The sequence below is a fragment of the Manihot esculenta genome, chromosome 16, assembly GCF_001659605.2.
Source record: "Manihot esculenta cultivar AM560-2 chromosome 16, M.esculenta_v8, whole genome shotgun sequence".
In the NCBI taxonomy this organism is placed as follows: domain Eukaryota; kingdom Viridiplantae; phylum Streptophyta; class Magnoliopsida; order Malpighiales; family Euphorbiaceae; genus Manihot; species Manihot esculenta.
The window spans coordinates 14481152-14493512 of NC_035176.2; positions in this window are offsets into that span (position 1 = coordinate 14481152).

Consider the following 12361-nt stretch of genomic DNA (forward strand, 5'->3'; position numbering starts at 1 on the left):
CTCTTACCTCTTGAAGATCGAGAGGGAGACGACCTAAACTTGGAGATCCACGAAAATGAGCTCCTGAGTTCCCAAAGCTCCAAAACTTGGTTTAAAAGCTCAAAACTTACAATGTGAGTTTAAAACTCAAGAAAAATGGAAGAGATTTGGAAGAAGAACACAAGAGTTGCAAAAGGGAAGGTCGGAAGCTTGCTGTGGCCGAAAATGGGAGAAAGCTCGCCCATTTCGGCTAAGTGACCCTTTTATAGTGGCTGGCCAGGCCACGTTCGGGGGCCGAACTTGCCTCCGCATGCATGCCATGTTCGGCGGCCGAACATCACTTTCGGCGGCCGAACCTGGACTTCCCTCACTCATGCTTTCGGGGGCCTAACGTGCCTCCAAAACGCATGCATGTTCGGCGGCCGAACTTGACTTTCGGCGGCCGAACCTGGGTTTTCCTCCAATGCTATTTTTATGCAAAAACTCATTTAGTTTCATACTTTAAAACCATTAAAAACATGAAAACATTTTATAAAACATGATTCTACCCTTCTAGAGATCTCCGACATCCGAGATTCCACCGGACGGTAGGAATTCCGATACCGGAGTCTAGCCGGGTATTACAGTGAAATAAACTGAAAGCGAAATAAACTGAAAGCGAAATAGACTGAAAGCCAAATAAACTAAAAGTGGAATAAACTGAGAGCGAAATAAACTAAAAGCGAAAGCAAAAACGGGGTTTTGAGATTGATTTAATTGATCTAATTCTGAAAGCAGTAAAAGTAAAGCGAATAATAAAAATAAAGGAAATCAATAATGAGAAAGCACTAGTTGAAGAGTTGGATCCACTTCAGTTGTTAGGATTGATCATTGAAACTTATGTTCTTTTGATTGATTCAATAGATTAGTTATGGAGATGGAAAACGCTTCTCACCACCATGTCTCTCTTTAATCATAAACCAATTAGGGAACGTCCTCTAATTAATTACTAATCAACAAGTTACCAAGGAACGTCCTTGGGCCTTACGCATCAAAACAACTGTCAATTGCATTAAGAGATAGAGAGAGCCAATCCTAGCTACCCAAACGCATGAGATGTTGCTAGATCACACAATTTCCTTAGTTTTTACACCAAGTGTTCTTATGTTTGAACAATCCAAACAATTACGGACTCAAAATTATCCAAACTAACAATATATTACCTTGTAATCAAGAATCAAGTGGCCACATTGATCAAAATAACAAAGCAATAATGGAATCAAGCATGAAATTGTATGAATATTGAATAAACCAAAGGGAAACAATGTATGTTCAGATCTCACAATCCATAAAACAACTTAAGTTTCAACCAATCTTCAACTAGAGCAAAAGGTTTCAGCCACTCATGGCTGAAACAAAAACCAAAAAATAAAGAAAGGAAGAAGAAGAGATGGTGTCACTTGCAATCCCGTAGGTGTGTCCAAGGGAGAGTAGAAAAAGCATGGGGAGGCTCCTTATGTGTCCTTTTATAGTTGAAAGTGTTGCCTTAGGTCCTTACTTGCTGCCCTTGCTGCCCAAGAGGTGTTTGCTGCCCAAGTTGTGTCCGAAAAGGAAACAATCACGTTGCAAGCTCTTCAGAAGGCAAGAGGCGCGCGCGGATGCTCTGCAGAGGGAAGTTGGCGCGCGCGGATGGATGTGCAGAAGGGAAAGTGAATATGTCCAGTCTTTCCTTTTTAGGTGGAGCCCTCGTTTGAATTTTGAATGCTGAATGCAGAAGAGGCAAGTGCGTCTTCATGAAATCTTGCTGCCTAAATAGGAAGATATGACTGCTGCAGTGTGTGCACATCTTTGAACAAGGAAAGAAAGATCTGCGATTTGAATTTCAAATAATATTCTGACTGAGCTTTCCTTATTTGCTTTTGTTTCTGCACTTTTCTTATTTGAAAACTTTTCTTATTTGAAAACTTTCCTTTTTTGAAAACTTTCCTTATTTGTAAACTTTCCTTTTTTGGCACTTTCCATATTTGGCACTTTTTGGCAGTTCTAAGAGCATTTTCACCAGATTGTCTCTTTACACCTATTATCTGTAAAATGTGATTAAAACCACAAAATTAGGCAGAAAAGATGCAAATAAACATCAAGAACATAAAGATAAAATGGACTAAAATATGCTCTATCAATGCATGAACATGCTTAAAAGTTGATTACTTTAAAACAATAGATTAGTTTAGTTCTACTCACCTCTGGCTGACGCTCGACTGACAAAGACACAGCTGGCTCACTGAAGGCCTCTACGGTCTCCCTGGTCCGATCCTACACAGGTGGACTCAAATGAGGGACCAAACACATCTCTAACAAGACTCTAAAAATCTCCCAAAAAACCCCCTAAAACATCATAAAATATGCATTCAAAATAGGCAAAGGAAGGCTGGGCTAGGGACTTTCGGCGGCGGGTTCGGCGGCCGAAGGTCCCTATAGATCCGAAAGTCAGGCACTTTCGGGGGCAAGTTCGGCGGCCCAAGGTCTCTACAGATCCGAAAGTCACCAACTTTCGAGGGCAGGTTCGACGGCCTAACCCCTTCACAGATCCGAAAGTGCTCCCATTCAAGGGCAGGTTAGGCGGCCAAAGGCTACCTCCATAGGCAGGTTCAGAGGCCGAACCTTGCTTCGGCGGCCGAACCTGGGTTCTCCAGGATTGCAGAACCCAATTCTGCCTCAACACTCAGCCACCAAAACTCACCAAACTCATACCCAACTTCTCAAAACATGCAAAAACTCACTCCATCAAGCATAAGGGGCATAAAACTAACCTAAGCCCCAACAACAATAAGAAGAACATCACATAAGCATACATTCATCAAAAACCCAACTCAAAACCTATAACATTAGATCTAACCATAATATGCATCTTTAACCCTTAACCCTTTTTAAAACTTAATTAAAACATAGGAAAAGACAAGGATCTACACTTACTTCTTGACGATCTAAGGTAAATGCGACCCAAACTTGTGGTTGAGGAGAAACGGTCTCCCAAACTTTAAAATCTTTGATCCAAGCTCAAAACTTCAAAAACAAGCGAAAACTCAAGAAAATTTGAAGGAAAAACATAAAATCATCAAAAGAAGGGCAAGAACTCACCTTTACCCGAAAATGGAGAGAGAAACTCCCCCATTTTTTGACTGGAGGCCTCTTATAGGTGGCTGGCTAGACCACCTTCGGGGGCCAAAAGAGAGCTCCGCGGCAGCACCATGTTCGGCCGCCGAACTTGGGCTTATCTCTCAAAAACATTTTCTTCCATTTTTTTTAAAACTTTAACTCAAAACCAATCAATAAAATCATGAAAAATATTTTGTAAAAACATATTCTACCCTTCTAAGAGGTTCCGATATTCGAGATTCCGGATTCCAATGGGGATTCCGTCGGAAGGTTGGAATTTCGACACCGGAGTCTAGCCGGGTATTACAACATGGACAAAAGCTTACACTAACATACAGGACCACCTCCAGGACAGCTACAAGGAAAATGCCATTTTCTCTTGTATATGGGGCCTAAGCCATCATCCCTGTAGAAATCTAAGTAAGCAACTTTAAGACACAACACCCTGAGATTTCAGGAAATCCCGAAGAAATGCAATTCAATTTGAACCAAGCTAAGTTCTTACGAGAAAAGGCTGCAATCAGACTGGCAGTTTGTAGAAACAAAATGTCCAGAATGTTCAACAGTAAGGTCGGATCGCGTGTTTTTAATGTGGGGGATCTAGTCCTTAAAAGAACAGATGTAACAAATGGCAATGCCAAGTTTGGTAAGATGGGCGAGAATTGGAAAGGATCGTTTAGGGTCTCGAAGGTCATTCACCCAAGGTCCTATAAGCTGGCCAAGCTAGATGATCAAGTCATTCTCCATTCCTGGTATATCTGTAATCTGAGAAAATTTTATCAATAACAAATTAACGAGATATTTTTCCACATATTGTGTTCTTCAGTGATAAGGAGCAATGGGATTGCCTTTCTCAATAATTTTAAAAAGACAAGAAAAGGCCACAAGGCGGGTTCTGCTAAGTCAGATCACAAGGCGGATTCTGCCAGAACATAATCCGGGCTTTGGTCCTAATAAACAAGGCCACAAGGCGAGTTCTGCTAGGCCAGGTCACAAGACAGATTCCATTAGACCACTATCTAGGCATTGGTCCAACTAATTAAGTCATTTATGCCAGACCACAAGGTAGGTATACCAATCCCCAAAAGGTGAAAGTGTCAATCAAAGATTAATGTTAATAAGGCGAATCTTAAAACCAAGTATAAAGACGAGTGACCGGGTGAATGTCCCTTATTACTAAATTTCCCAAGGCGTGCTATGATGGGAAGGCAGGAGTCTGCCAGGCCACATGCCCAAGTATTAATCCTATTTTGTAAAAATTCTCCAAATTATTTTATTTCTGCTAAACAGGCATTAAGCCCTACAAAGTGAAACGGCGTTAGCTCCCTTCTTTGGGAAAAAAATGATGGTCGCCAGATTCATAGTTTGGTTGGGCAGTAATCCCTTGGCCAATTGTTTAAATCATCGGTAGCAACAAGGGCACACACGGAACTAGCAAACACCTAATAGTATATATGAAAAATATGTATTTTTGTTACAAAAGATCATAAGGGGAGAAGAAAGATTTAAGTATCCCTTGCAAGTCTCTATTACATCAGAATTTTCTAAGCATCTATTACATCATTAGCAAAGACCCGATTGGCAAGGACTATTTCTCCAACTGTTTTCCTGGCCTGGCCTTCAAAATCAATTTAGCATAATCGCACCCCCCCTCCTAGGGGTCGAGGCACTAAAAAGCCATTATAGTCGGACTCATTGCAGTCCTCAACCAATATATAGATTTGAGCAGTGTGTTGGCACCTTTATGAATATTCACCTTCAGTTGCTCGTTGTATGCCATAACAATATCCTCTGCACAGATCTGGTTATCCTTAAAAGAAGAAAAAGAAAGTACCCCATTCATTTCTTCCACAGATGACAATCGAAGAAGGAGGGTTCTGTTAGGAAATCCCGAGATTATTGCAACCCAAATTGCGCAGCGGAAAAATAAAAATCTTTGATTTCCTTTTCCAGAATCCGAGTGCTTCATTTATTTCAAAGGAAGAATATGAGACTAACCTGTTAATCTCGTCAAGAAGATACAATGCTGAACTGATGGTGCTGGCTTTTCAAACGAACATGCTCAATGGTATCCACACGAACGTCTTCTATCCTTCTAGAGTGCTAGCTCTCTCAAGGATGGATATATTATGTGCTCCACAATCTACAACTGTTAGACTGAATTTTCTAAAAACCGTCGTCTCTCCACAATTCGTAGGAGTATTTATATGTTTCAGTCTTTTATTTTTCCACAACTCTTTTTCCAAAGGAGTTGTGTTCAGAACCCACTATCACAATCTCGCAGATACTCAAATATCTTATGTGATAGAGTCTTTTATCTGTAATAGTTATAGATAGACTGCAGATCTTTTAAATATTATTATCTTATAATAATAAATAATTAATAATAATAACACTTTATTATTATTAATTAATGATTAATGATAATAACACTTTATTATTATTAATTATATTAATGGGCTTTTGGGCTTTTAGCCCATTAATATGTCATAGCACATCAACAATGTTCTTTTGTGTGTGACCCAATAGGCTCACATTAATTGGCAATAGGCCCAGTCCCACAAGACCCATAAGTCATAAGTGGCCTCTAGCAAGACATTATGACTACTCAACTAATATGAGGGTCAATAGTCCGATAAAGCCTAATAAATAGAACATGTATTAATACTTTTGTCACACAATATCTAGTTTGAACATAAGTCATGGTCAATGTCAAACTTATAATGTTCAAACTTATGATTTCTTGATCTCTAAGTAGACTGATAAATTCAAATGTTATTGATCACACTATCAATTTATTTGAGCACGGCCACGCATTTCTCAGTCTCACTTATCGAGGGGCCCAAAAGATATCTCTCTCAGAGAGAGGGACAAATCCTATCTTGATTGTTCAATATCCTCTACATAATTTCTATTATGCTCAATCATAACCTTTATGATTGTCCGATTAAAGACAGTGCTTGGTTATGTCAAAACATAACAGTCCTTATGTTGAAAACTATGACAATCTCAAGTCAAAGGATTATGATATAACTATTTTGAGATTCACTTATGACAATAACTCATGTAGTGATCTCAATGCGGGTCCATCCAATACTTTGTTCTCTAACAAGTATCTATGATTATTGAATTATATCAACATATACATAATCATCTCATGATTATCAATCAATAATCATACTAGCTATATTTTATTATTATCAACATAATAATAAGTAACCAGGGATGATAATCATTATTATGTAACATGCAAACAAATAATGATAATAAAAACCTCTTTTATTAATAACCAAAACGACATACAAAAAGGTCCAAGATAATGGCCTAGGGCAAATACACTAACAATCTCCCACTTGCACTAGGCCTAATCATACAAGTATCTAATATCCATAGACCTAGTGTGCTGATCATGCTTGACCTGTGAAAGAGGCTTGGTCAGTGAATCGCAATGTTGTCATTTGTGTCTACTTTGCATATTTTTATATCTCCTCTATCAATGATCTCTCGAATAAGGTGATATCGCCTGAGTATATGTTTAGATCTCTAATGTGATCTGGGCTCCTTTGCCTGTGCTATGGCACCGTTGTTATCACAATAAAGCTCCATAGGATTTGCAATGCTGGGAACCACTCCCAACTCTGTGATGAATTTCTTCAACCATATTGCCTCTTTAGCTGCATCTGATACTGCTATATACTCAGCTTCTGTTGTAGAATCTACTACAGTGCTCTACTTGGAACTTTTCCAACTAACAGCTCCACTATTTAAAGTGAATACAAATCCTGACTGCGATCTGAAGTCATCTATGTCGGTTTGAAAACTAGCATCTATGTAACCTTTTACAACTAGCTCGTCTTCCAAACCTCCATAAACTAGGAATGCATCCTTAGTCCTTCTAAGGTACTTTAGGATATTCTTAACAGCTGTCCAGTGACTTTCACTAGGATCTGCCTGATATCTGCTCGTTGTACTCAAGGCATATGAGACGTCTAGTCTAGTACATAACATGGTATACATGATAGATCCAATAGCAGAAGCATAAGGAATCTTATTCATCCGTTCTCGCTCATCAGATGTCATAGGACATTGATTCTTGCTGAGATGAATACCATGAGACATGGCCAAGAATCCTCTTTTGGAATCTTGCATGGTGAACCTTTTCAGCACCTTGTCAATATAAGTACTTTGACTCAGATCGATTATCCTCTTGGATCTATCCCTATAGATCTTAATACCAAGGATATATGCAGCCTCACCTAAGTCCTTCATTGAAAAAGAATTCCTTAACCAAGTCTTAACCTTTTGCAAGGTAGGGATATCATTTCCAATGAGTAATATGTCATCCACATATAGGACTAGAAACACAACTGCACTCCCACTAACCATCTTGTAAACACAAGGTTCATCTTCATTTTTTATGAATCCAAAGTCCCTAACTGTCTCATCAAAACGAAGATTCCAGCTCCGAGAAGCTTGCTTCAATCCATAAATGGATCTCTGAAGCTTGCAAATCTTTCCAGAATTCTCAGGGATTACAAAACCCTCAGGTTGTGTCATGTACACATCCTCGAGCAAGTTTCCATTAAGGAAAGTTGTTTTGACATCCATTTGCCATATCTCATAATCATAGTATGCAATAATGGCAATGAGAATTCTAACCGACTTAAGCATTGCAACTGGCGAAAAGGTCTCATCATAGTCTATACCATGAGTTTGCTTGAAACCTTTTGCAACAAGCCTTGCTTTATAGGTATGCACATTTCCATCCATGTCAGTTTTCTTCTTGAAAACCCATTTGCAACCAATGGTCTTAACACCCTCAGGGGGATCAATTAATGACAAAACTCGATTGTCATACATGGATTGCATTTCAGATTTCATGGCAGAAAGCCATTTCTCAGAATCTGGACCTGACACAGCCTCTTGATAGGTAGTAGGCTCATCTTGATCAATGAGCAAAAGTTCACGACTATCAGTCATGAGAAATCCATATCTCTCAGGCTGATGATGTGTCCTATCAGATCTGCGTGGGGCTTGTATCACCCTTTCAGCTTCCACAACTGTTTGTGGTTCTGGAAGTGGTTCTACAGGTGGTTCAATGCTCTCTTGTGGTGCTTGAGTTTCCTCAAGTCGCACTGTACTCCCACTGAATCTCTGAGAGATAAATTCCTTTTCTAAAAAGGTACCATTTCAAGCAACAAACACTTTGTTCTCTGAGGGAATATAGAAATAGTATCATTTGGTTTCCTTAGGATACCCCACAAAATTACACTTGATAGATTTTGGAGCTAACTTATCTGAAATTGGGCGTTTCACATAAGTCTCAACACCTCAAATCTTAAGAAAAGACAAACTGGGCATTTTGCCAGTCCATAACTAATATGGTGTCTTTTCAACCGCTTTCGATGGTATTCGGTTTAGAATGAATGCAGCTGTTTCCAAGACATAACCCCGAAATGATAAAGAGAGATTTGTTTGACTCATCATAGATCGAACTATATCTAATAAAGTTCAATTTCTCCTTTCAGAAACACCATTCCATTGTGGAGTTCTTGGAGGAGTCAATTGTGAAACAATTCCACAATTTCTAAGATGTTCATCAAACTCTTGGCTCAAATATTCACCACCTCGATCAGATCGAATCATTTTAATAGTGCTACCAAGTTGATTTTGTACTTCATTTTGAAAAGTTCTAAATATTTCAAAAGATTCATGCTTATGTTTCATTAGGTAGACGTAGCCATACCTACTGAAATCATCAGTGAATGTAATGAAGTACTGATAACCTCTCCTGGCACTAATGCTTAGTGGGCCACATACATCTATATGTATTAAGCCCAATAAGTCTGAAGCCCTTTGACCTTGTCTAGTAAAAGGCTCTTTTGTCATCTTACCAAACAAACAAGATTCACAATTTTCAAATGATTCAAAATCAAATGAATCTAATAAACCATCTTTATGGAGCTTAGATATGCGATTCTCATTTATATGGCTAAGACGACAGTGCCATAAATATGTTGGGTTTAACTCATTTGGCTTAGTTTTCTTAGAAGTTATGTTATAGATATTGTTGTCTCTAGAATCATCTAGATTAAGGACATAAAAGCCATCATATGAATTTGCAATACAATAAAGCAAATCATCTTTATTAATGGAGCATTTCTTATTCTCAATAAGAAATAAAAAACCTTCATCGTCCAAAACAGAAACTGAAATAATATTCCTACTCAAAATAGGAACATAAAAGCAATTGTTCAAAACTAACAAAAGCCCATTGGGCAAAACAAGTTCATAAGTCCCTACAGCTAAGGCAGCAACTCTTGCTCCATTACCTACACGTAGGTCCACATCGCCCTTTTTCAGTTTTCTACTCTTTTTGAGACCCTGCACATTTGTACAAATGTGAGAACCACATCCGGTATCCAATACCCATAAAGTAGAAATAGATAAATTAATATCTATAACATAAATACCCGAATTCGTAGTCTCACTACTCTTCTTCTTCTTGCACTCATCCAAATAGAGTTTGCAATTTCTCTTCCAAAGCCATGGTTCCTTGCAATGGAAGCAGATTCCTTCCTTAGGAACTATTTTCTTAGAAACTTTTGCCTTGGATTGCCATTTAGGCTTGCCTCATCCCTTAGGCCCATTACCACCTTTAGACTTAGGCTTCCCCTTATTTTTCATAGGCTTACCCTTATTGACATTCAAAATTTGGGTAGGCCTTTTCTTGATATTTACCTCTGCCGTCTTTAGCATCCCATGCAGCTCAGAAATGGATTTCTCCATATTGTTCATGTTATAGTTCAAGACAAACTGAGAAAAACTGCCAGGTAAAGAATGTAAGATCAAATCCGTAGACAGTTCTAAACTCAAAGGATAGCCAAGCCTAGCAAGGTGATCAATATAGCCTTTCATTTTCAAAACATGAGCACTAACTGATTCACCTTCAGCCATTTTGCAATCATGCAATGCCATGGTAGTTCCATACCTATCCTGCCTAACTTGCTGTTGGAAAGCTTGTTTGAGATGGACACTCATCTCATAAGCCTCAAGGTGCTCCAGATCCTTCTGAAGTTCTGGGCACATAGTTGCCAACATAAGATATCCAATGTCATTAGAATCATCCATATGCTTCTTATGCTTGTTCTTAACAGCATTAGTAGCATCAGAAGGAGGTGGTTCTGGGATAGCTTCATCAAGCACATAGGACTTTTTCTCTTGTTTGAGAACAATTCTCAAGTTTCTAAACCAGTCAACAAAATTAGTCCCATTTTCTTTTAGTTTATCCTTCTCAAGGATGGATCGCAATGATAAAGTGGAATTGTTATTAGCAGCCATAATAATCTACAAAATATGCAAATATAATTAATTTAGTAAATTAATATTGAGGTGATAATAATCTCCCACTAAAATATAACCCTCAAGAAGAATAATAATATTTTAGTGGGCTAAGATCTATATTTCGCCTAATTCTAAGTCAGCTTTGGCATGACACTTAGAATTAAGTTATTTAAGTAGGTAACTCCTTACCAATTACATCTAATGTAACTCTTAGATTATGAGGTGTTGTCATCATATGTCAAATGCATGTTATACCTCATCTAATGCCTTAGGCCCAAAACCATTTTGATAGCCTAATTAAGCCCAACAAAAATTAAATAAATGAGTAACTATTACTCATCCTATCTTACTAAGATAACCTAAGTACTTTGCTTTGGCAAAACCTGCATTTTGGTGATCTTAGTCTTGATAGGTATTTAATATATGGGTGGCATTAAAACTTAAAATTTAGAGTGAGGGTTCAACTTTTAATTTTTAATTATTTTGTCTTACATATATATATATTATAGCATCCTATATGCATACATATATATATAGACTATCATGCATAGTATCTCATACTAATATATGACAAAATAATAAAACATAGTCATTTAAATCTGATTTAAAGACTAAAAGAAAATAATTTATTTTCTCATTTCATTTTTTTTATTTTAAATTATTTCCATGGGCAGAATTATAATTAGGACATCATCTTCTTCCTCAGGAAGAAACACTAGCTGCCGCATGAAAATTTCAGCATACCCGTCCGCCGCCAACCCGAGATGCCAGCAACCGCGCAACGCTTGCGCTTGCCCATCCAACCTGTTTCATCACCGACAGCGCACGATTGAAGAAACCGAGAACTACCTCGGTCTTTGTAGCTCCCATCGCTACTTGCAGAACGGCCCACTGTGAGTCCAGCTCCTATCGCCAGACTTTGGCTACCAGATTTCCAAATGCTGCACCAGCTCGAGTTCCGGCAGTTTGCGCAAAGGGCCTGCGCATGGCAACCACACCATGCAAGGCTTCATCCGCCATCACGCAGCAAGTGCGCAAGGTGGCAACGTGTCTCGACGATGGCCCATCGACTCGCAAGAGGATCTCGAAACGAGACTTTCTCGGCCTTCTCCACAGCGTGACATCATTCATCCGCAGAATGATGCCTGTCCGTCCACGCTTCGACCACGTCTTGCGAGGCCTCAATTTTGTGAGTTCACGATGACTGTTCATCGTGAATCCAGTTGCAAATTCATCCCCTTTTTTATTATTAATTTAATTTTTCTAACAAAAATTACCTAAATGATCTGATCATTTATCCATAAAATTTTCCATAATTATCATGCCATTCAAAAAGCATATATCGCATATATCACATCAATCATGGCATAATTAACTTAAACGAAAAGCACAACCTGGCTCTGATACCACTGTTAGGAAATCTCAAGATTATTGCAACCCAAATTGCGCAGCGGAAAAATAAAAATCTTTGATTTCTTTTTCCAGAATTCGAGTGCTTCATTTATTTCAAAGGAAGAATATAAGACTAACCTGTTAATCTCGTCAAGAAGATACAATGCTGAACTGATGGTGCTGCTTTTTCAAACGAACACCCTCAGTGGTATCCACACGAACGTCTTCTATCCTTTTAGAGTACTAGCTCTCTCAAGGATGGATAGATTATGTGCTCCACAATCTACAACTGTTAGACTGAATTTTCTAAAAACCGTCATCTCTCCACAATTCATAGGAGTATTTATATCTTTCAGTCTTTTGTTTTTCCACAACTCTTTTCCCAAAAGAGTTGTGTTCAGAACCCACTATCACAATCTCGCATATACTCAAATATCTTATGTGATAGAGTCTTTTATCTGTAACAATTACAGATAGACTGCAGATCTTTTAAATATTATTATCTTATAAT